The sequence below is a fragment of the Dendrobates tinctorius genome, unplaced genomic scaffold (genome assembly GCF_039654945.1).
Source record: "Dendrobates tinctorius isolate UK_male_01 unplaced genomic scaffold, ASM3965494v1 ptg000126l, whole genome shotgun sequence".
NCBI lineage: Eukaryota > Metazoa > Chordata > Amphibia > Anura > Dendrobatidae > Dendrobates > Dendrobates tinctorius.
The window spans coordinates 14,183,405-14,207,132 of NW_027361794.1; the positions used below are offsets into that span (position 1 = coordinate 14,183,405).

Here is a 23,728-nt window from a genome sequence, read left to right on the forward strand (position 1 = left end):
TATCGGTGACGAACTCCTGAAACACCGCAGGGGCATTGCAGAGGCCGAAGGGCATAATGAGATATTCGCAATGCCCATCCCGGGTGTTAAAGGCAGTCTTCCACTCGTCGCCGGGGCGAATACGGATGAGATTATACCCTCCGCGTAGGTCCAACTTAGAGAAGATGCGGGCTCCACGTAGACGGTCGAAGAGTTCAGGGATGAGCGGCAAGGGATACTTATTCTTCACGGTAATGTCATTCAGCCCCCGGAAGTCGATGCAAGGACAGAGCGAACCGTCCTTCTTTTTCACAAAGAAGAACCCGGCATCGGCAGGAGAAGATTTCCATATGAAACCTCTGGCTAAATTCTCACAGACGTACTCGGACATGGCCGAGGTCTCGGCTGGAGACAAGGGATAAATTCGCCCCCTGGGCGGGGTAGTTCCAGGTCGCAAATCGATACCACAGTCGTACGGGCGATGCGGGGGTAGTGTTTCTGCCTCCTTCTTATCAAACACATCCGAAAACGACCAGTATGCGGCTGGTAAGCCCATGGGACCCGAAGAGAGTGGAAGGGAAGTGGTAAGTCGGACAGGGCCCAGCCATTTCTCTTGGCAAGGATGCCCCCAGCATAGGACCTCTCCGGAACGCCAATCCAGGACTGGCTCATGTGTCCTAAGCCAGGGAAGGCCGAGCAGCAGAGCATGGGATAGGTTGTGTAGAACGTAGAATGCGATCCACTCTTGGTGCAAAGCCCCGATTTGCAGACGCACCTCTTCTGTGACCAAGGATACGGGTTCTTGTGGAGGCCTCCCATCCACAGAGGCGATAACACGTGGAGTCTTCAGAGTGATCACGGGAATCTGATACTTCTTCACCTCTTTCAGCCTAATGAAGTTCCCCGCCGCGCCCGAGTCCACAAAAGCCACCTCCGAGCCACCTCCGAGCCACGTCTCTGACCAAAAACCAGCTGAACAGAAAGGGTGAGAGGATGAGTGGAGTGGGACACACCTAGGAAGGCCTCTCTTACCTGGCTAGGTGGAGGAATTTCCCGGCCTCTCTGGGCAGGAACGTAACAAGTGGGACTCACTGCCACAATATGTTAGGAGTGGCGGAAGACACAAAATAAAAAATATAAATAAAGTGCCCTCACCACTCGGGGTCCACCGTTCGGTGGATGGAAAAACCGCTGCTAGAGGAGGCAGAGCACTATGGCGGTAATGTGCACAAGGTTTAACTGCACCAACTGTGCACTGGAGCAAGCTCTGTTAAAGTCACAGAGCTGCAGGCTTAAAGCATACAGAACAACGCTGTGTCTGTTCAAGGTCACAGACCCCAGCGATGCAGACACGGTATTACTGGTCACAGGAGTAGCCTGAAATGACAGGACTACTCCGTCTAGACCTACCGTGAAAATAAGGTGCGTGGCGTCGCAACTGCGAACGCCCGGCAGGACTGCAAGCGCTGCGCGGCGTAAACGTGTGCCTAAGAGATGGCACCGCTGTAGCGCGATGCAGGACGCTAGCTGCTGGAACAGATGGAGCTTGAGCGCGCTGGCGCTGCTACTGGCTGATGCCCAAACACTCATAGAGACGGGTTATCAGAGGGAAGGGGTTTCTTAATAAGTCAGTCAACCGTCCAAGCATCCATCACCATACACACAGCAGCAGTATGAGAAATACTAGCGCATGGCGGAACAGCCATGCGCACTTTTTATAGTGAACGGGACCTTCCGGAAATCTCCAGAGCCCTGAGCAGAACCAATGAAATCAGGAGCAGGACCTGAGCACCTGACTCCTGAACTCCAATGGGAGCTCATCCCATGAGCATGCTCAGAAGAAGGAATTAAGGACTTAGCCTCCGGAGAGAGTTGCTGTAAAGCAATCTCCTCTGCAATCTCCTTTGCATTAAACACAGAGCAGGAGACTGCAGCATGTGAGGGTCTAGATCTCTGCATAGCCAGGGCAGAAATCTGACTCCTAACACAATACAGGCATAAACCTCTCCGTTCCGCCAACCTGACCCGATCCACCTGCATAGGTTCTGGCGCCGGACCGGAAGAGGAACCAAGAGGATGTGGACTGGATGGCCTGTGAAGAGAAGATGATCTAAGCAGTCTCCTCTCCCTCGCAGCCTCACGGGTGCGTTCTTGAAATCGGAGGTCGATACTGGTGGCCAATGAAATAAGATCCTCTAAGGTGGTCGGGGTATCTCGCCCAGCCAGTTCGTCCTTAATTTTGCTAGAGAGGCCACGCCAGAAGGCCCCAACCAAAGCCTCATTGTTCCACCCCAACTCAGAGGCCAAGGTACGGAAACGGATGGTGTATTGTCCGACCGTAAGAGTACCCTGAGTGAGGCAGAAAAGGGACTCGGTTGCGGAAGCCAGCCATCCGGGCTCATCAAAAACTTTTCGGAAAGTGTCCATGAAAGCCTGGACACTGGAGACTATGGGATCGTCCCGCTCCCACAGGGGGTTCATCCAGGAAAGAGCCTCTCCCTCCAAGTGGGACACAATAAAGGCTATCTTAGCCCGATCGGTAGGGTACTGATGGGGCAGGAGTTCAACATGCAGCCGACACTGATTCAAAAAACCCCTGCATAACTTTGGGTCTCCGCCATACCGAGGTGGTTTCCCAAGCCTAGGGGATGAAGCAGAGACAGAATCAGGACTGCGGGGTGGGTCTCGCGAGGAGGCCGACTGTAGGGAAAGCAGGGGATCATCGACCGAAGCGATATAAGAGAGAATATGGGCCTGGATGTCACGTTGTTGAACCAGCTCTTGCTGGAGGCTGGCCAATTGGGAGGCGTTACCAGGGTCGGCAGCCTGCAAGGCCGACAAACGGGAGTCCATAGTCTTCATAAAAGACATTATACGGGTCTGGTTCTCCCGTAGAAACTCTAACTCTTTTTTGGCGGTGGCCCCGGTGGGGTCCATTGCCTGACTATTCTGTTACGTCACGGGTGACGAGGGCAAGAGTGGACCCACTGAACCGTGACGCCGAACCCTCCCCGTGCGAGCGCGCCAGGTGGGACCAACCCCTATACAGGGACTGTTAGGGAGCAGGCACAGGGAGTTCAGGTGGACTAGGGGTCGGCTCGAGAAGATGGCCAGTCGATGTAGAGCAGCCGGGGATCCTGGAGAGGCGTCCGGGATAACCAGAGTCCGGAGGGAGGAGCTAGTAGGGTGCAGGATGGTGGAGGGAGACGGGAGGCCTGAAGGAGACGGGGCTGGAGCAGGAGCTGAAAGGTAAACGACAAACAGCGGTTAGCATGAGCCAGAGACGGGAAAACAACAGGAACCAGGGGTAGCAAGCGGGAGCAAGCAAGGCTAGCAGTAGCGAGCAGGGCCTGGACACCAAGAGAGCTAACTCAATAGTCAGGCGCCTCCACTAAGGGAGGGCGGCCTGAAATACCTGGTGGCTGCCTCTGATAGGTCAGAGGGGGCTTCTGGGTCAGGGCACGTCAGAGGGCACAGAAGCTGCAGGGACGAGCGGCCTGCGGCACATGCGCAGAGGCACAGTGCGCGCGGCCGACGGCAGAGGAGGAGCGCGCCGGGAAGCCGCCTGCCGGAAAGCAGTAGGACAGGAGGCGCGTGCCGGGGCGGACAGTGGGACGGGCCCAGGGCGATTGGGGGTGCGAGGAGAGCCCCCAACAGAAGAACCCGGACCAGTGGCAGTATCGGACCGGGGGCGGGACCAGCAGCGGGGCCAGGGGCAGCCTTGACAACTACTGGTGTGTGGGATGTGAGTGTTGGAGTCTGGTCGGGTGTCTCCATCTTACCTGGTTGTGGGATACCACACCTCTGGGTGAGGTGCAGTACCTCTGTGGCGACTGGACCCTCAGGGGCGCCACACCATCATACTGTGTGGAGGCCATCATACTTGTAGTAGCCCTCATTCTGAGCTACATGTGCACATAGAACAATTTCCTGGTGATGATTCAGATAGGGATAAGTAAGTGAGAAATAAAGACCTGTAGTCTATCTGGTTGCAGACTTGAATTGATATGTGTTGTGTGCCAGAAGGGAGACATCAGCTAGTACATTCTTAAAGAAAGCAAAGATATAATGTAAGCCCGCAAGGGCAGGGTCCTCTTCCCTATGTACCAGTCTGCCATTGTTAGTTTGTTTACTGTAAGTGATATCTGTAATTTGTATATAACCCCTTCTCATCTATAGCACCATGGAATCAATGGTGCTATATAAATAAATAATAATATAATGGTAGTGGGAATCTGGATTCTAGGTTGGGAGCCTTTCAGAGTCAAAGAACAGGATGAGATCCTTAGCTCTGAACTCTGCCCTACCGGGAGGAAGGGAGGGGCAGCGGACCTAATTAAAGAGGATTAAGTTAAGTAAAGATGCCTTATCTTACCTCAGGTTTTAAGAAACTATTGTTTCCAAACTTGGACATCAGTTTTCCTACAGAGCGGTGAAGATGCATTGCAACAGCATTGTTAGGCGTTGGGTTCCTGTTGCTGCACAGCAGGAATCCCATTCCTCTTTGGCCGCAGAGGAGGCTGCTCAGCAGACTCGTCAATCCCGGCGCTCTGCTCAGACCAGCTCTATAGGTTTGCTTGCTGCTGCCACCTCTGGTCCAGCTATAGCAACGCATGCTGGTCAGCAGCGAGTTACTCCAGGGACTAAGTCCTCCTTTCGGTCTACTGAGCATGCCCGTGGGACGATCTCTCATTGGAGATCAGAGACTATAACAAAAACAAAGAAAAAGATAGGCCATAAAAGGGGGATCACCACAAACCAGGAGTTAGCGTTTAGAAGCAAATTTTATTGGACATGAATGCACCAACACACATTTAAAAGTCATCCATGTGACATAGCTATAACAACCCTAGGCTCATAATACAGCCTGCAACCTATAGCAATACTCCAAAAAAGAGTGTGCAAGTGTCAGCCAAATGATCATAAAAACAGCATACCAAATAGTGGTTAACAGTATAAAATGCCCTACCAAGGATACAAAAAACCATATATTATATCTGATCTGAACCTCTGAATCCTGCAAGGCAAAAGTCAGCAAGATGACAAATAATCACTAGAGCTATACACACTAGAAATATATATGAACAGTGACAAAATGGAACAATGAGTCACTGAGATCACAAAGATACATGCAGATGGAGTGCATATGGGTTCAGGAATGAGGTCATGATAGTTAGTTACCACTAGGATAGCTGTTCAGATATACAGGTGTTAGAACCACAGGCTAGAAAAAACACTCATGTTAGATTCCATGAGGGAAATAGTACTACATATAAAGACCCATATGGAGTAGAGCCAAGTGCAATGTATGCCCGACGCATGTCGCCACCCGCAGTGGCTTCGTCAGGGGTCAATGGAGATTGGAGGTCACATGCTCAGGTCCTTCTCCAGCTTGGATTGGACCATCAGGAAGGTCCCGGAAGGACTCTTGTTGGTATATGTGTGAGTGATGATGGATGTATAAAACAGGTGACTGACTCATTATGATCCCCTCCCTTGGATACGCATGTGTTAGGGAACTGTAGTAGAGTCAGCACCTATCAGTGGCATTGCCTTTGTGCCACAGTGCTTCCACTCACAACACTCCACTTAGCGCCATATTGTGCCATCCAGCACAAGGCACCTTTGTACAGCCGCAAGTAGCTGCAATAACCAGTAGCGGCGCTGTGCGCAAGCTGTGCGCTTTCCTTGCTCTCACTAGGGAGGTTAGTGGCGTTCGCCAGAGCGGTGCAGCGTGCACCTTGTGTGCTTATACTTCCGTTGATCTCCCTGGCACCGCAGTTGTGTGTCTAGAGGGACTCTAACCCAGTGTCTCAGGGGCAGAGTCCTGTGACTATACACTAGTGCTCTTACTGCCGAGCTCCGTGAGCATTAACAGGCTCCGGCATTTATGTTGCAGTGGCTCTGTGAAGCAACAGAGTTTGCTCCTGTACACACCGGGTCAGCGGTTAACCCGCCGGTGTTTAGTTAGTGCTCCGCCATTACCTAGCTGCAGTTTACCATCTCTGTACGGTGTGCCCCGGGCTGTGAACGCACCTTACACCATCTCTTTCATTTGGTGTGTTCTGCTAGCTCCTAACATTATACTAGCGCCAGGGTCTGGCTAGTAATGGCAGGCGAACAGCGACTGCAGCTGGAGGGCAGGTTGGCGGCTCTCGAGCGCTCAGCCTCAGCTGTAGATGTTACCAAGGTCACTGTTCAGGCAGCCACAGAGACTATGTCCCGTATGTCCCCTGCCATTCCTGTCCTGACTTTATCCCGCCTCCCATTGCCCGAGAAGTTCTCGGGCGATAATGCTTCTTGTAGGGGTTTCATGAGCTGGAGACGCTGGCTGCACGATTCCCCTCCGAGTGGGCTAAAGTGGGATTTGTTATTTCTCTATTGTCGGGCAGGGCTCTGGAGTGGGCCTCACCGCTGTGGGAGCATGGTGATCATGTGGTGCAGAGTGCCTCGCAGTTCTTGGGCACTGTGAAGCAGGTCTTTTTGGGACTGCGTGTCACCCATGATACCGCGCTCCAGCTGCTGGCATTATCTCAGTGCCCGTCTCTGGTCAGCCATTATGACATCCAGTTCCGGACACTGGCGTCTGAACTGGAGTGGTCAGATAAGACCCTCGTTCCAGTGTTCTGGAGAGGTCTGGCTGACCATGTGAAGGACGCCCTGGCCACCAGGGAGATTCCCGCCACCCTGGAGGAGCTTATCTCCATCTCCACCCGCATAGACCTTCGTTCTTCGGAGCGAAGGTTGGAGCGGTCCCAGTGTAGGCAGAGGTTTAGGTTGGCACCCACTTTTGCTAAACCTCCGGAACCTCCCAATCGGGCGTCTGAGCTCCAAGAGGCCATGGGGAATTCTCGTGCGGGATCCAGGTCCCGGTCCGCGCGAGCACCCGTGGTCTGTCACATTTGCCGGCAGTCTGGTCACCCTGCCAACAGGTGCCCACAGCAGCCAGGAAAACGCTCACCTTTAGTGGCTGTTGGAGGAGGCCTACAAGATACAACAACGTTTTCCTCCAAGCTGTCCTTTGAGGGGACGCTTGAGTTTGGCTCTTCCACTCTGGCGGTGGAGGTTTGCGTGGACTCTGGGGCGGAGGGCAATTTCATGTCATCTGCTTTGCCCAACGGCACGCAATTCCTCTGGTTTTACTACCTCAGCCAGTCACCATCAGAGTGGTGAAGGGAGCGACACTACCCTCTCAGATCACCCACCAGACCGCCCCGCTGATACTCTCGCTGTCTCCTTCCCATCAGGAGATGCTATCTCTCCTTGTCATGCCCGAGGGTATCGACCAGGTTCTCTTAGGGGTTCCCTGGTTGCGTCATCACTCTCCCCATATAGAGTGGTCCTCAGGGAGAATTCTCGGGTGGAGTAAATCCTGTGAGGGTAGGTGTCAGAGGGAGTGCGTTCAGGTTGCCTCCACTGAAGTCCCCGCAGATCTCTCCTCTCTTCCCAAATACTACCGACAGTATGCAGACGTGTTCTCCAAGAAGGCAGCGGAGACCCTTCCGCCTCACCGGACTGTCCTATTGACCTCTTGGCTGGTTCTGAGCCTTCCCGGGGTCGAGTCTATCCCCTATCTCTCCCGGAGACAGAGGCCATGTCTCAGTATATTAGGGAGAATCTGGCAAGGGGATTCATTAGGAAGTCGGTGTCACCAGCAGGGGTGGGATTCTTCTTCGTCCAGAAGAAGAATGTAGAACTACATGCCTGCATGGATTACAGGGGTCTTAACGCTATCACCGTCAAGAATAAGTATCCTCTACCCCGATATCGGAACTGTTCGATAGGCTACGGGGAGCGAGAGTGTTTACTAAACTTGATCTGCGGGGGGCTTACAACCTGATTCGCATCCATGAGGGGGACGAATGGAAGATGGCTTTTAACACCAGGGACGGGCACTATGAATACCTGGTGATGCCCTTTGGGCTCTGTAATGCTCCGGCCGTCTTTCAGGACTTTGTGAACGACATCTTCCGGGATATGCTCACCACCTCGGTTGTAGTCTATCTGGATGATATCCTCATCTACTCTCCAGATATAGACTCCCACCGGAGAGATGTTTGCAAAGTCTTCGACCTCCTACAGGCAAACTCCCTCTACGCCAAGTTGGAGAAGTGTGTGTTTGAGCAGGAGTCCTTGCCATTCCTGGGCTATATCATCTCCACCCAGGGATTGGCTATGGATCCTGCCAAGCTACAGGCAGTTATGGATTGGCAGGAACCGCATTCACTCAAGGCGGTGCAGCGCTTTATGGGATTTATTAACTATTACCGCCAATTCATTCCCCATTTCTCAACTTTGGTAGCTCCCTTGGTTGCCCTCACCAAGAAGGGAGCAAATCCTAAATTGTGGTCAGAGGAGGTCTCCAAGGCCTTCCTTTCTATTAAGTCTCATTTTGCCAGCGCTCCCATTTTACATCGCTCCGATGTAGATAAACCGTTTATTTTAGAGGTGGATGCCTCGTCCGTTGCTGCTGGAACGGTCCTGTTCCAGAAGGATGCTCAAGGTCGGAAGCATCCTTGCTTCTTCTTTTCTAAGACCTTCTCACCGGCGGAGAGGAACTATTCCATCGGGGACAGGGAGTTGCTGGACATGAAATTGGCCTTTTCTGAATGGAGACATCTACTGGAGGGGGCTCGCTACCCCTTCCAAGTCTACACTGACCACAAAAATTTAGTGTATTTAGAAACTGCCCAGCGGCTAAATTCTTGCCAAGCTAGATGGTCCCTGTTCTTCTCCCGGTTCCATTTCACCCTCCATTTCCTATCCGGTGAGAAGAACGTCAGGGCCGATGCTCTCTTCCACTACGTGGTGTCATCGGAGGAGGAGGAGCCTCGACTGATCATACCGTCCGAGAGCCTGAGGACCGTTGCTCCGGTCGCACGTGAGTCAGTACCTCCGGGCAAGACATTTGTCCCTGCCCATTTGCGACCGGAGGTCCTCTCTTGTGCTCATTCGTCCAGGGTGGGTATTTTGGGACAAAACGGACCTCTGAGCTGCTGGCGAGTACGTACTTGTGGCTGCATATGGCCCGTGACGTCAGGGACTATATTCAGGCGTGCGTCTCGGTTCTGGAGAAAGCTCTGTAGCCTGCTCTGCATTGAGCTAAATCTCTCCTCGGCATATCATCCAGAGACAAACGGGTTGGTAGAGAGAGCCAACCAGACCCTGGTCACATATCTACGACATTTTGTCTCGACCAGGCAGGATGACTGGGCATCCTTGCTGCCGTGGGCGGAGTTCGCTTTGAACAACGCGGTGGCCGACTCCACCGGCCAGACCCCATTCCTCCTAAACTGCGGCCAGCATCCGCGCGTCCCTGTGCCCATGCCCGTGTCATCCACCAACTCTAGGGTGGCAGACTGGACGGTGGAGGCACATGACATTTGGGATCGCACTCAGGAAGCTATCCGGGCCTCCAAGGAAAGAATGAGGGTTTCCGCTGACGTACACTAGCGCCCTGCTCCGACCTTTGCCCCTGGCGACTTACTGTGGCTCTCTGCCCGTAACATCAGGCTGCGGGTTGAGTCCACTAAGTTCGCACCTCGCTACATCGGCCCCTTCAAGGTCCTTGAGCAGATCAACCCTGTGGTCTACCGTCTGGCCCTTCCACCACACTTGGCTATCACTGACACCTTCCATGTGTCCTTCCTTAAGCCTGTCCACATGTCCCAGTTCTCCGAGTCATCTACTGGGACATCAGACCTGTCCTCGGACGAGCTTGAGGTTAATGCCATCGTGGGATGCAGGGTGGTACGTGGAAAAAAGTTTTATTTGGTGGACTGGAAGGGTCATGGTCCAGAGGCTCGCACCTGGGAGCCAGTGGAGAACATCCATGCTCCTCTTCTCGTTGCGGCATTTGAGCGTAGCGAGACTCAGAGGGGAGGGGGCCCTAGGAGGGGGGTAATGTTAGGCGTCAGGTTCCTGTCGCTGCACAGCAGGAATCCCAAGCCTTGCCTTTTGGCGGTCTCCCATACCTCTTCGGCCACAGAGGAGGCTGCTCAGCTGACTCAGCGATCCCAGCGCTCTGCTCAGACTAGCACTATAGGTTTGGTTGCTGCTGCCACTTCTGGTTCAGATATAGCAACGTCTGCTTGTCGGCATCGAGTTACTCCAGGGACTAAGTCCTCCTTTCGGTCTACTGAGCATGCCCCTGGGACAATCTCTCATTGGAGATCGGAGGTCACATGCTCAGGTCCTTCTCCAGCACTCCACTTAGCGCCATATTGTGCCATCCAGCACAAGGCACCTTTGTACAGCCGCAAGCAGCTGCAACCGCCAGTAGCGGTGCTGTGCGCAAGCTGTGCGCTTTCCTTGCCCTAATCAGGGAGGTTAGTGGCGTCTGCCAGAGCGGTGCAGCGTGCACCCTGTGTGCTTATACTTCTGTTGATCTACCTGGCACCGCAGTTGCGGTGTCGAGCACTAGTGTGTCTACAGGGACTCTAACCCAGCGTCTCGGGGCCAGAGTCCTGTGACTATACACTAGTGCTCATACTGCTGAGCTCTGTGAGCATTAACAGGCTCCAGCATTTATGTTGTAGCGGCTCTGTGAAGCAACAGAGTTCACTCCTGTACACACTGGGTCAGCGGTTAACCCGCCGGTGTTCAGTTAGTGCTCTGCCATTACCTAGCTGCAGTTTACCATCTCTGCACGGTGGACCCTGGGCTACGAACACACCTTATACCATCTCTTTTATTCGGTGCATTCCGCAAGCCCCTAGCAAGCATGGAGTGTGTGGTCCTCATCGAATGGACTATGAGAGTACTAGTGAGATGCATCTTAGCCAGTGAGGTCTTCACAAACCAACTGGGGCTGTGAGTTGACCGTAGTGACAAATCTTGACCCGTGTGGTCCCCACAGGGGTTGATGAGCCTTACCATAATTGTTTGCTTGCTGTTGTCGCTTGTAACAAAAGTTATATAACCATATGTAACTGGAAAGTTCCTGACTCAGCATGATGCATAAGAAGCACTCAAAAAGTGTTGTGCCTATTATCCGATGTATATACTTCTCATCAAGTTCTTGTTAAGTAAAAAAAAAGTTTATTTTTTGACTTTGGTCTCCTTAATTCATCTCCATTCCATCTGGACCAGGCAGGAGTATTTGGTCTGCAGAGTCGGGTGATATAACTCCACCAAATATATACAGTTGAAAATAGAAGTTTACGTATACTAGATAAAAAGACACAACTGCATGTTTTTCTCAATATCTGACCTGAAATCAGAATAAACCTTTCCCATTTTAGGTCAATTAGGATTACCATAACTATTAATATTTGCCAAATGCCAGGATAATGAGAAAGAAAGAGAAAGTTTTAAGGCATTTTTATTACTTACGGCAAAGTCAAAAGTTTACATACAATTCATTAGTATTTGGTACCATTGCTCTTAAACTGAATGCCTTAGGTGAAGTGTTTGGGATATCCTTCCACAGGCGTCTCGCAATAGTTGATCGGAATTTGAGTCCATTCCTCCTGACAAAACTGGTGTAACTGATCCAGGTTTGTAGGTCACCTTGCTCGTACTTGCCTTTATAGCTTTGCCCATAAATTTTCAACAGGATTGAGATCAGGGCTTTGTGATGACCACTTCAAAACATTGACTTTGTTATCCCAAGGATGAGCCAGTCTTGTACAAGTCCACAGTTCTTTTCCTGATATCTTGGCTGATTTTTTGAAATGCTCCCATGATTCTAAACAAAGAACATTGTGTTTCAGGTGTGCATTAAAATACATCCACAGGTGTGTCTCTAGTTAACTCAGACGTTGCCAAAAAAAAGCTTCCAAACACATGACATCATCATATAGGCAGTCCAGAATTGTTTAATTGCATAGTAATCTTAGAGTATGTAAACTTTTGACTTTGCAGTAAGTAATAAAAATGCCTTAAAACATTTTCTCTCAATTTTCTAATAATTATGGTAATCCTAATTGACCTAAAACGGGAAAGGTTTATTTTGATTTAATCTGAAATATTGAGAAAAATATGCATATGGGTCTTTTATATAGTGCATGTGTGGAGAAACGGGGTTAGTGGGTGCTCTCATCCGCCGGCCTGGCTGTCTTTAGCAAGACTGCATGGACCAGGGCTCATACCACTGAACACCCGCTCTATCTCCCTGTGGGCAGAACACTACACAGACAACACAGGGTTAGGGTAAAACAGTGTGGCCATGCTTTATTGAACCACCACACCCAATAGCAAACAGAACAATTCCAGCAATTACCCCAAGATGGTGCACATTACAGGGTCTCACTCCTCCACTGACTCACCGGGATGCTTGTGAATGCTTGTGAATGTTATGTCAGAGCTCCCAGGGTCGCTATTCCACCTGTGATAACACACAGAGAAGAGATCACGACAAGCGTAGGGAGATAACCGAGAGCAGTCCTGTGTTCTTTTTGCCGGGTCTGACATACCCTCAGCTGGGATCCTGAAGAGTTTCTCGTCCGTTGGGTGTTTAGCAGAATGTCCGGCTAGTAGCTCTGTGTGATGAGATGAGACCCCGTCTCTCTGTGTCAGGGTCTTTTATACCCAAGGCAGGTAAGCTATTTTTAGAATTACCCAGTTTCCTTCAGTACACCCTCACAGCTTTTCCCTATATACATTCAAAGTAAACAAACTGATTCAAGAATATAAGCAAACATCGGATAGGCACACACTATGTTACATGGTATATCATTGTGCAAGTCAGTCTTCTTGACCCACCAGAATCCACACTTAAATCCAAAAGCCAAATATACAGACAAAAAGTCAATTCCTACTGGCCTGCAAAAACATAGCTGTCTGGGCAATTAAGATATGCTCTGGCTTCTTCACAGTATGTAAACTTCTAGTTTCAACTGACACTGCTCAAAAAAAATAAAGGGAATACTTAAACGACACAATTTAACTCCAAGTTAATCACACTTCTGTGAAATCAACCTGTCCAGTTATGAAGCAACACCTACAGTGAATCATTTTCTCCTGCTGTTGTGCAACAGGTAGAAATGATAGGCAATTAGCAAGAGAACCCCTATAAAGGAGTGGTTCTTCAGGGGGTGACCACAGAACATTTATCTGTTCTAATTTTTTTTGCCTGTTGTTTTGGTCACTTTGCATTTTGTCATTGCTCTCACCCTTAGATGTACTGTACAGTAGCATAAGGCAGTGTCTACAACCCTCAGAAGTTGCTCAGGTAATGCAGTTCATCCAGGATGGCACATCAATGCAAGCTGTGGGAAGAAGGGTAGCTGTGTTTGTCAGCACAGTGTCCAGAGCATGAAGCAGATACCAGGATACAGGCCGGTACAACAGGTGATGTGGAGGGGAATGTAGGAGGACAACAACCCAGCAGCAGGACTGCAACCTACTCCTTTGCTCAAAGAGCATCAATGCCAAAGCCCTGCAAAATGACCTCCAGCAGGCCACTAACATCATGAGGGTGGTATGAGGGCCCAAAGTCCAAGAGTGGGTGTTGTGCTTACAAGGCCAACACCACACAGGACGATTGGCATTTGCCAGAGAACACCAAAATTTGCAGATTCGACATTGATGCACTGTGCTCTTCATGGATGAGAGTAGGTTCACACTGAGCACATGTGATAGACGTAACAGTCTGGAGACGCTGTGGAGAAAATTTTGCTCCCTGCAACATTATCCAGCATGACCGGTTTGGCAGTGGGTCAGTAATAGTGTGGGGAGGCATTTCTTTGGAGGACCGCACAGCCCTTCATGCCTTAGCTTGAGGTGCCCTGACAGCCATTAGGCACCAGGATGACATCCTCAGACCCATTGTGAGACCATATGCAGGTGCAGTGGGTCTTGGGTTCCTTTTGATGCATGACAATGCTATGCCTCATGTGGCTGTGGTGTGTCAGCAGTTCCTGCATGATGAAGGCATTGATGCTATGGACTGGCCTACCCATTCCCCAGACCTGAATCCAATCAAGCACATCTGTGACATCATGTCTTGTTCCATCCACAAAAGCCATGTTGCACCACAGAATGTTCAGGAGTTGACTGATGCTTTAATCCATGTCTGGGAGGAGATTCCTCAGGAGAACATGAGCTGCCTCATGAGGAGCATGCCCAAATATTGTAGAGAGGTTATACAGGCACGTGGAGGCCACACACACACTACTGAGCATAATTTTCTTGTCTTGAGGCATTTCCACTGAAGTTGGACTACCCTGTAATTTAGTTTTGAACTTTGATTTTGAGTATTATTCCAAATCCAGACCTCCATGGGATATTCATTTTGATTTACATTGATCATTTTTATGTTTTATTGTTCTCAACGCATTACACTATGTAATGAATAAAGATTTGCAACTGGAATATTTCATTCAGTGAAATCTAGGATGTGGAATTTTAATGTTCCCTGTATTTTTTGAGCAGTGGTTTTATATATTTACATATTTAAATTGGCAAGGCACGGAAGTGCTGCTATTCGGACTCTGATCTCCAGGTCACCAGCATTACTGGTAACCAGTGCCACCGTACCAAGCACTCCTTGGGTGGACCTCCTAAGTCATTCCTTGTTCTTGACTATGCTACCTACCTACTAGATACAGCGCGATCTGTCCATGCTGATTGCTTGGTTTGGGCTTTACACGCTCGTTATCCTGGGAAGCCTGGGGGTCTGGTGCCCCCCCTTGAGAGGAGGGTACTGTCATGATCCAGGCCATGTTTTGTATCCTGTCTCTCTTTCCCGCTTTGATCATTTCAAGGTTTAACTTTTCTCTGCCTCGTTCTGGCGTCAGGCTGGCTATTTCTCTCCACTGCATCCTGCAGGAGGAGTCAGTTATAGCTTCTGCCCACGGTATGTGTAGCTGACCCTGCACACTCTGATTTATCCTGCTGCTTTTTCTGACTGTATCCATGTCTGTTTATTCCCCACTTCCTGTCCCAACTCTGTGTTCCCCTTTCGTGTTTTAACTTGGCTTGGACCCTGACATGCTGTTTGTCTCTCGTCTTTGGCATATCTGCTCCTGACCGGTACTGACCCATTTGGCTTGTTTCTGACTCTGTGCTTGTATTATTCCTTTGATACTGCACGACAGACTAATATCGACCCGGCTTGTTTGACTATTCTGCTGCCACCTGGTGGTAGCCTCGCTGCTGCGCTGCAGGTCTCCTCTTGCTGTCTGCAGTCCTCCCTCCACTCTGCTATCTAATGGAGTTTGCATCTACTTGCATCGCAGCAGCGTGACAGTCAGATCCTTCTCTGCCCTGGCATCATCTGTCGGGAGGCCCCAAATACATTATATAGTCAACAAAAAGCCCCCAAAATCAGTGCTTTCATGCAACTTTAGTCTAATGTGTGGGGGCATTAAAAGGTAACATATTGGATTCTGCCACTGGCCCAGCCTAATAGACCTTCATACATTGCAGGCCCAGACACCATTATTAGGCATGTAAGTATCATAGTAACTAGGCCACCCCATACTATCGAGTACTTGGAGGCAGAGTGCATTCACCTGAACTCTGTCTCACCTTCTTAGATGCCATGTTTGCTTTTCATGGCAGCAAGTGGTGAAACTGCCAGGGTTTTTGTTGCAGCTGCACCTGTGCCATTTCTGCGATGTACATATATGTTCAAGTGCACAAAAGGGTTAGTTTTTTAATGTTAAATGTTTAATATGTTAAAAAAATAATAAAATATGTCTTCTGTTTTTTCTTTTTACAAGAATTGTTGGAGCCAATTTTCTTTTGAAATATCTGTTTTTTTCTGGTGTTTTTCTTAATATAGGAAAGCCTAAGGCCAGAAATAAACTCCATAAATCACTGTACAAGGAGACCTTGGGATCAGATCATTTCTGTCTGTTGTGTTTGTAGAAACAAAAAATCTTTTATAAAAGCCTCAAACTTCTGTGTGTGACTCAGAGCTGAGATCTAACGTGATAGAAGATTACAGTGCGGGGAAGACGGGAAACCTTCATATAGACGGCCGGTGGGGATGGAGTCAGTGACCGACTCTGGCCAAATATGTTTCTAGAGCCGCAGTAGAAGATGAAGATGTCGTCCTCATCATGAAGTAGTTATTTCTCCTGTCCCGTGTAATGAATATCTCCTGCAGTATTGCTAATGCCGATTCCAGTGTCGGTAAATGAGACGAGAATTAGCGTTATGGAAGATGAGTCTATGAGAAACGTATTCAGCTGCTGACTCTGAGGAAGAAACTGCTTGTTGTCTGTGGCCTAAATATATAGGTTTTATTAGTAGATGTAAAGATGGAAACTAAATACTGTAAAATAATAAATCTCCTCATATGTTTCCCTTATTATCTCCAGTAATTGTATTATTACACAGGATTTTTATGATGTTACATCGGCTCATCTTCTCATTCAGGTCCCTACAATATCGGATCCTCTCAGTGAAGATCTTCTATATAAGAGAATTTTCCTGATTTACCCATCAAGGATGGATATGGACAGAGACAAGATGGCGGAGAAGATATTGCACCTCACCCTAGAGATCCTCTTCCGGGTTACTGGGGAGGTGAGAGATTCTGATGACGTCACATTACATCATTCTTATCTATGGGAATAACAGATGGACAGAACTGGAGAGGTGAGGACTCTGGAAATGTCTGTATTGAGATTTATTAGTGTCTCTCCATAACCAGGATTACACAGTAGTGAAGAAGACCTCTAGTGAGCGCTGTCAGGACCCTGTGCCTGAGGGATGGGGAAGACCTCTGAACCCAATCACGGGGCCTCCACCTTACCTCCTGAGACATGAGGACACCAATGACCAGAAGACTGTAGAACTCACCTACAAGATGATTGAGCTGCTGACTGGAGAGGTGACACTGCTGGGAATTATACACTAATGCTGTGAATCGGGATCGGGGGATGACTGTATCTTTGTATGTGTCAGGTTCCTATAAGGTGTCAGGATGTCAGCGTCTATTTCTCCAAGGAGGAGTGGGATTATTTAGAAGGGCACAAAGATCTGTACAAGGACGTCATGATGGAGATTCCCCAGCCCCTCACATCACCAGGTAATAGACAGGACTAAATACACAGCCTATAATTATCTGTATGTAAAGAATGAATTCAGTCCCTGTATGTGTTTCCTCCAGTTCTATCCAGTAAGAGGATGACACCGGAAAGATGTCCCCGTACTCTTCTTCCACAGGACTGTAAACAAGAAGATCCCAATGTTGCTCAAGATCATCAGGTATATGGAGAGAAGGTGTTATGAGATCTTCCCTATAATGTGAAGAGATAATTTATATATTCCACGAGGAGCATTGCAGGGCTTAAAAAGTCTCCTTACCTTGGCATGTCAAGCTTGATTAATACCCCTTGGATCCACCAGTGTTATTAGTTTTATACTTGTGTAATGAGAACGGTGGAGATGGCAGAATTAGAGCTGATCATAGATATGACATCTCCATCTTTCTGTGACTTTTACAATATTTGTTTCAGGGTGAAGATCTGACCCATATTAATACTACAGAGACATATGTGAGGGGTGATGAGTTGTTTAAAAAGGAGATTCCTACATATGACTACCCAGGTGAGCTGAAAGCACGAAGTGCAGAGAATTCTGTTTTTTGTTAGTTACCGGCTGTGTCCGCTTTTTCAGTGGTGTAGTCCAAGGAAATGATGCTGTTGGCTTCCTAGAACCCTGATATCTTATTGCATGAATCTACCTTCTTTTTCTCCTGTCCTGCTGAATGTGCTCTCATAGCCCCTTCAAGACCAATTCCAGTTTTCGCTTTTATGCTCGACAACATTAAATGTAAAGTGAGGTCCAAGTGTGAATTTCTGTACAATAACAGAGTTTCCCTACATCCTGACTTTTCATATTCTTTTAAAACTAACTAACGTAAAGGTAGATTGTGATAACCTGTGCCATGATATATCCCTAAGCTGTGCGTGGCTGATGGCTGTAATATACATTTATTCACCCCTGCAGGAGATGTGTTGGCATGGCTCGAGCGCTGGTTTCATGGATTCACTCCTCATTATAAATTACAATTTATTTTCAATTATAAGTAATTCGGATTACAGCACGTTCTCTCCAAAAATAAGGAGCACTATTGCTTTCTCTACTCTTCTGGTCAGAACTCATAGTAGCTCCAATGGTCCAGCATAAATAAGTCCAACTCCAGTCTAGTGTTGAAATCCCCCCCAAAACATTCGTTCTTGTTGCAGATGTAATATATTGTTTTTATTCTATAACTTTTTTGACCAGTTGATTCTGTATGATGGTTTGATTGTGGTGGGATCGGCCTGCCTCACTTATGTGAGTCTGTAACTCCTTGGTAGTCTTTAAAAAAGGTCTCCATTACCGAATGCCCAGGATCTAAATTTCAGACACCTGAGCTCTGCACTATTATAAAACTTATCTTTGAATATCTAATATTTCTTCTTAAAACTTATTTGACAGAAAATATTGTCCCTTACAATAATTTAGATTGCCAAGAACCACTGAGCCATTTGCTTGAATTACCCTAGAGAGGTTTCACCACGAGTTACTCATTCTTTACTGAAGAAGACTATTGTTTGATCACTTCAGTTGATGTGTTATTGTCTAAAGTCACAGGTTTTGACTACAGTAGTCATATATAGTATAACATATAGTGCTCAAACTGTGCTCCAGCAGATACACGCTGTAACTTGAGTGGGTTCTTCTCACTATACTAATGCCAAATTCATGGATGCTAAATGTGGTTTGGGCACATTGAAAGAATCAGAAGCGAGGGGGACATTAGATTTTGGGAGAGTGGATATTGCTGGATTGGTTTATCCTTGTTGCTTTTCAATAGCATTTGAGCCACTAATAGTGTGGAAACCTCTGTTTTTCCACTGACAGATGATGGACTTGATTGAGAACTTCTTTTTTGGAAGATGAGTAGAAATTTTTTTGGTAATATTTTTGCTACATAACATTCTTTAGAGACTTTTTTTTCCATATTTGGTCGGCAGAATAATAAAAAAAACAATTTAACACCACGCTCCACTGGTTCATCCTATGAGATTTTCTATTGGATTATGAACTGTCATTGTCTTGGTGAATAATTCAATATTTTTACATAACTTGCTATTTTATGGACAGTTTAGGTAGAAATGTTCAAAAGTGTAAATATCAATCATATTTTATTCAAAAATAATAATTGGTTTTATTCTTAACAGATTACTGTACCTGGAGATCAGAGGGACAGCTGATATCTTCAGTTTTTAAAACAGATGATATTGAGATCACACCGGATACAATTGACGTGAATGCCATTACTCCAGATATACCATCATCCATTCACACCAAATATCTATCACCTGATCCATTGAAACAGGCCCTGTCTTCTGATTCATTAAAGACTTCTAAGGAAAATCAAAGTCACAAAATAAGCATTGAAAGTTTTACAGAGAAATCCATGTTTATCAGACATCAGATAACTCACACAGGGGAGAAGCCTTTTTCATGTTCAGAATGTGATAAACGTTTTAACCATAAATCAACTCTTGTTAAGCACCAGAGAATTCACACAGGGGAGAAGCCTTTTTTCTGTTCAGAATGTGGAAAATGTTTTACAGAGAAAACAAATCTTATCACACATCAGAGAACTCACACAGGGGAGAAGCCTTTTTTATGTTCAGAATGCGGGAAATGTTTTACAAAGAAATCAACTCTTATCAAACATCAGAGAATTCACACAGGGGAGAAGCCTTTTTCATGTTCAGAATGTGGAAAATGTTTTACAGAGAAATCAAGTTTTATCAGACATCAGAGAATTCACACAGGGGAGAAGCCTTTTTCATGTTCAGATTGTGGGAAATGTTTTAGCCAGAAATCAGATGCTGTTATACACCTAAGATCTCACACAGGGGAGAAGCCTTTTTCATGTTCAGAATGTGGAAAATGTTTTGTACAGAAATCAAATCTTATCACACACTGGAAAACACACACCAAGGAGAAACTTGTTTAGGATGTGAGAGATTTTTTAACTCGAAAACCAATCTTGTGACATACCAATGAAATCACACAAGGGAGATGCCTTTTCCACGTTCATTATGTGGGAAATGATTTAACCAGAAAGCGCATCTTGATAGCAATCAGAGAATTCACTCTGTGGAGAACGCCGCAACTACACCCAACTGGTCTGTGTACAGAAAAGAAAGGCCTTAGCTGCGCTATTAAAAACACCATCTGGGGACTAACTCCCTAATAGTCCCTTGAGTGGTTTCTCGTACTTCCTAAGGAACTAGAGGGGAGGTCACAGCACACTGTGAACAAGGGGAAAGAAAACTTAAGATACGAGAAACTAAAACACATTCATATAGGGCTAAAAAGACAAGCTAAGCGGAACCAAAAATAAAAGAAACAAGTAAACCACAGAAACCTAACAGTTGTTGAAGGAAAAGGTGATGGGAGGGAAAGCAAATAGACTCACTGCAAGAATACATCTGGATTTTACCAAGCAAGGTAAACCCCTTATCTGAAGGACTGGAACTCCTGAACACACACCCACCAAGAGGTATAACATGGAAGGAAAATAGAGAGTGAACATATAAAATCCCACCCAGGATGTGATGGGGCAAACCAAAATGGGAAAATGAGAAAGACCTGGATAGGAGTAAACCAAGAAAGGAAAACAAAGATAATAGACACCATCAGGACAGGGAAGAAAGAGCAATAGCTGAGCACACAGAAAAACAAACAGTCTAGCAACAGGTCACCTGATTGAATCTCCAAACCAAACTATGGCAGTTCCCCCACTTGAACGAGGGGCCACCAAACCCTCAGAAACTCCAACCGTCTGACGTTGCTGGCTCTCTCTCATCTGGCAATTCATAGTTACATAGATTGAAAAAACAAGGTTCATCAAGTTTAACCTTTCTTCAACAAATATCCATTTTTTTTAGGTACATTATCTATAACCCACAATGTTATGTGTACTGAGGAAATCATGCAGCTTTTTAAAAGCTGTTATAGTGTCTGCCATTAATACCTCTTGTGGTGGGGCATTCCACAGTGCTCTAACTGTAAAGAACTCATTTTTATTTAGCTGACAAAATTACTCTTCTTCCATCCATAATGAGTGCCGCTGATCCTTAGTATGGTCTTTGGAATCAGTAAGTCAAGTGTCAGTCCTTTGTATTGACCACACATGTATATATACATATACTGCATTTATCGGATTATAAGACGCACCTTTTTCCCCCCAATTTTGGGGAAAATGGAGGTGCGTCTTACAATGCGGATATAGCTTACCGGCCGCGGTGGAGCAGGGTCCCAGGGTCGCTGTTGGAGGAGGCAAGAGTGGAGCATTGCTGAAGGCCGCAGGCTGGAATGAGGGGGTATTCCGATGTGTGCCGCTGTGGGTGTTCGGTGGTGCAGGTGCTTTGCCAACATTTTGTGAAAGCCCAGAGCCCCCGCACTTACATGGTTTACTAAACGGTGAACTCCGGGAAAATGGCTGCCGGGGGAGGTGCATGCGCAGATGGAGATCTCGGCACCAAGATCTCGGGAGATGACATCTCACCACTGAAATGTATGGATTTTTTTATTAAGAAAAGGTTTTTTTCCCTATTTTTCTCCTCAAAATTTGGGGTGTGTCTTACAATCTGGTGCATCTTATAATTCGCAAAATACGGAAAATGAGATCTCCTCTGAGACGTCTTTTTTCTAAGCTAAACATGCACAACTTTTTTCAACTTATCATAATATGGGAGGCCTGCCATCCGTTATAATAATCTAGTTGCCTGCCTTTGAACTCACTCTTTGTACAGTATTTTTCAGACTATAAGACACACTGGACCATATATAAAGCATATATAGAATGGGAGGAATAGGGCTAAGTGACAGCACATGTGAAAAAGACTTGGGTATACTAATAGATCACAGACTGAATATGAGTCAACAATGTGATGCAGCAGCAAAAAAGGCAAATGCAATTCTAGGATGTATTAACAGAAGCATACAGTCTAGATCACGTGAAGTCATTATTTCCCTCTACTCCTCTTTGGTCAGACCTCATCTGGAATATTGTGTCCAGTTTTGGGCACCACATTTTAAAAAAGACATCAACAAACTGGAGCAAGTTCAGAAAAGAGCGACCAGAATGGTGACCGGTCTGCAAACCCTGTCTTATGAGGAAAGGTTGCAGGATTTGGGAATGTTTAGTTTGCAAAAGAGAAGACTGAGAGGAGACTTAATAGCTGTCTACAAATATCTAAAGGGCTGTCACATTGTAGAAGGATCAACTTTATTCTCATTTGCACAAGGAAAGACTAGAAGCAATGGGATGAAACTGAATGGGAGGAGACACAGATTAGATATTAGAAAAAACTTTTTGACAGTTAGAGTGATCAATGAGTGGAACAGGCTGCCACAAGAAGTGGTGAGTTCTCCTTCAATGGAAGTCTTCAAACAGAGGCTGGACAGACATCTGACTGGGATGATTTAGCGAATCCTGCTTTGAGCAGGGGGTTGGACCAGATGGCCCAGGAGGTCCCTTCCAACTCTACGATTCTATGATTCTATGATTCTATGATAAGACGCACCTAGGTTTCAGAGGAGGAAATTAGAAAAAATAATTGAAGCAAAAATGTGGTCAATTCTGTACTATTATTCCCTAACCTGGTATATATGGTCCCCTTATCCCCATCCAGGTATGCATGGCCTCCTCATCCCTATGCTGGTATACATGGCCCCCTCATCGCTATCCTGGTATGCCTGGCCTCCTCATCCCCATTCTGGCATGCATGCACCCTCAATCCTATCCTGATATGTAGGCCACCTTATTCCTACCCTGGTATGCATGGCCCCCTTGTCCTTATCCTGTTATGCATGGCCCCTCATCCCTATCCTTGTATGCATGGCCCCCTCATCACCATCCTGGTATGCATGGCCCCCCTTATCCCTATTTTGGTATGCATGGCCTCCTCATCCCTTTTCTGGCATGAATGCCCCCTCAACTCTATCCTGATATGTAGGCCCCCTTATCCCTACTCTAGTATGCATGGCCCCCTTATCCCTATCCTGGTATGCATGCCCCCTCACCACTAATTTGGTAGGCATGGCCTCCTCATTCCTTTTCTGGCATGCATGAAACCCTCATCACTAACCAGGTAGGCATGGCCTTCTCATCCCTACCCTAGTATGCATGGCCCCCTCATCCCTATACTGGTAGGCATGGCCTCCTCATCCCTATCCTTGTATGCATGGCCCCCTCACTATTTTGGCATACATGGCCCTCCTCATCACTATCCTGATAGACATGAGTTTCTTATCCCTAGCCTGGTATGCATGGACCCCTCATCACCAAACTGGTATGTATATCCCCCTTATTCCTAGCCTGGTATGCTTGGCCTCCTCATCCCTGTTTTGGTAGGCATGGCCTCCTCATCCCTATCCTGGTATGCATGGCCCCCTCATCCCTATCCTGGTAGGCATGGCCCCCTTATCCCTATTCTAGTATGCATGGCCCTCTTCATCACTATCCTGGCAGTCATGGCCTTCTCATCCATATCCTGGTATGCATGGCCCCCTCATCCCTATCCTGGTATGCAGGACCCCCATATCCGTCCTGGTATACATGGCCCTATCTTTATCCTGGTATGATTTGCCCCCATTTCCATCATGGTATGCATGGCTCCCATCAGAAAAACATTAAAAAAAAATCATTATACTTAACTTCCCTGCACTCCCTCGCAAAATCTTGTTCCAATGCCAGCTGCTGATTTCTGCTTGTAAGCAGCGTATGGCAGGGACATCATGTGCTGATTACAAGTCGAGGACAGCTGCCAGAATACCG

General features: G+C 47.3%; 2 protein-coding genes and 1 pseudogene across 2 annotated transcripts in view; 2 read left to right on the forward strand and 1 right to left on the reverse strand.

Annotated features, from left to right (window-relative positions):
* Positions 1–23,728, reverse strand: part of LOC141047339 (uncharacterized) — a 944,519-nt gene that overhangs the window by 704,438 nt on the left and 216,353 nt on the right.
* Positions 1–23,728, forward strand: part of LOC141047296 (uncharacterized) — a 206,374-nt gene that overhangs the window by 23,965 nt on the left and 158,681 nt on the right.
* LOC141047323 (uncharacterized) lies at positions 16,102–21,912 on the forward strand (annotated as a pseudogene).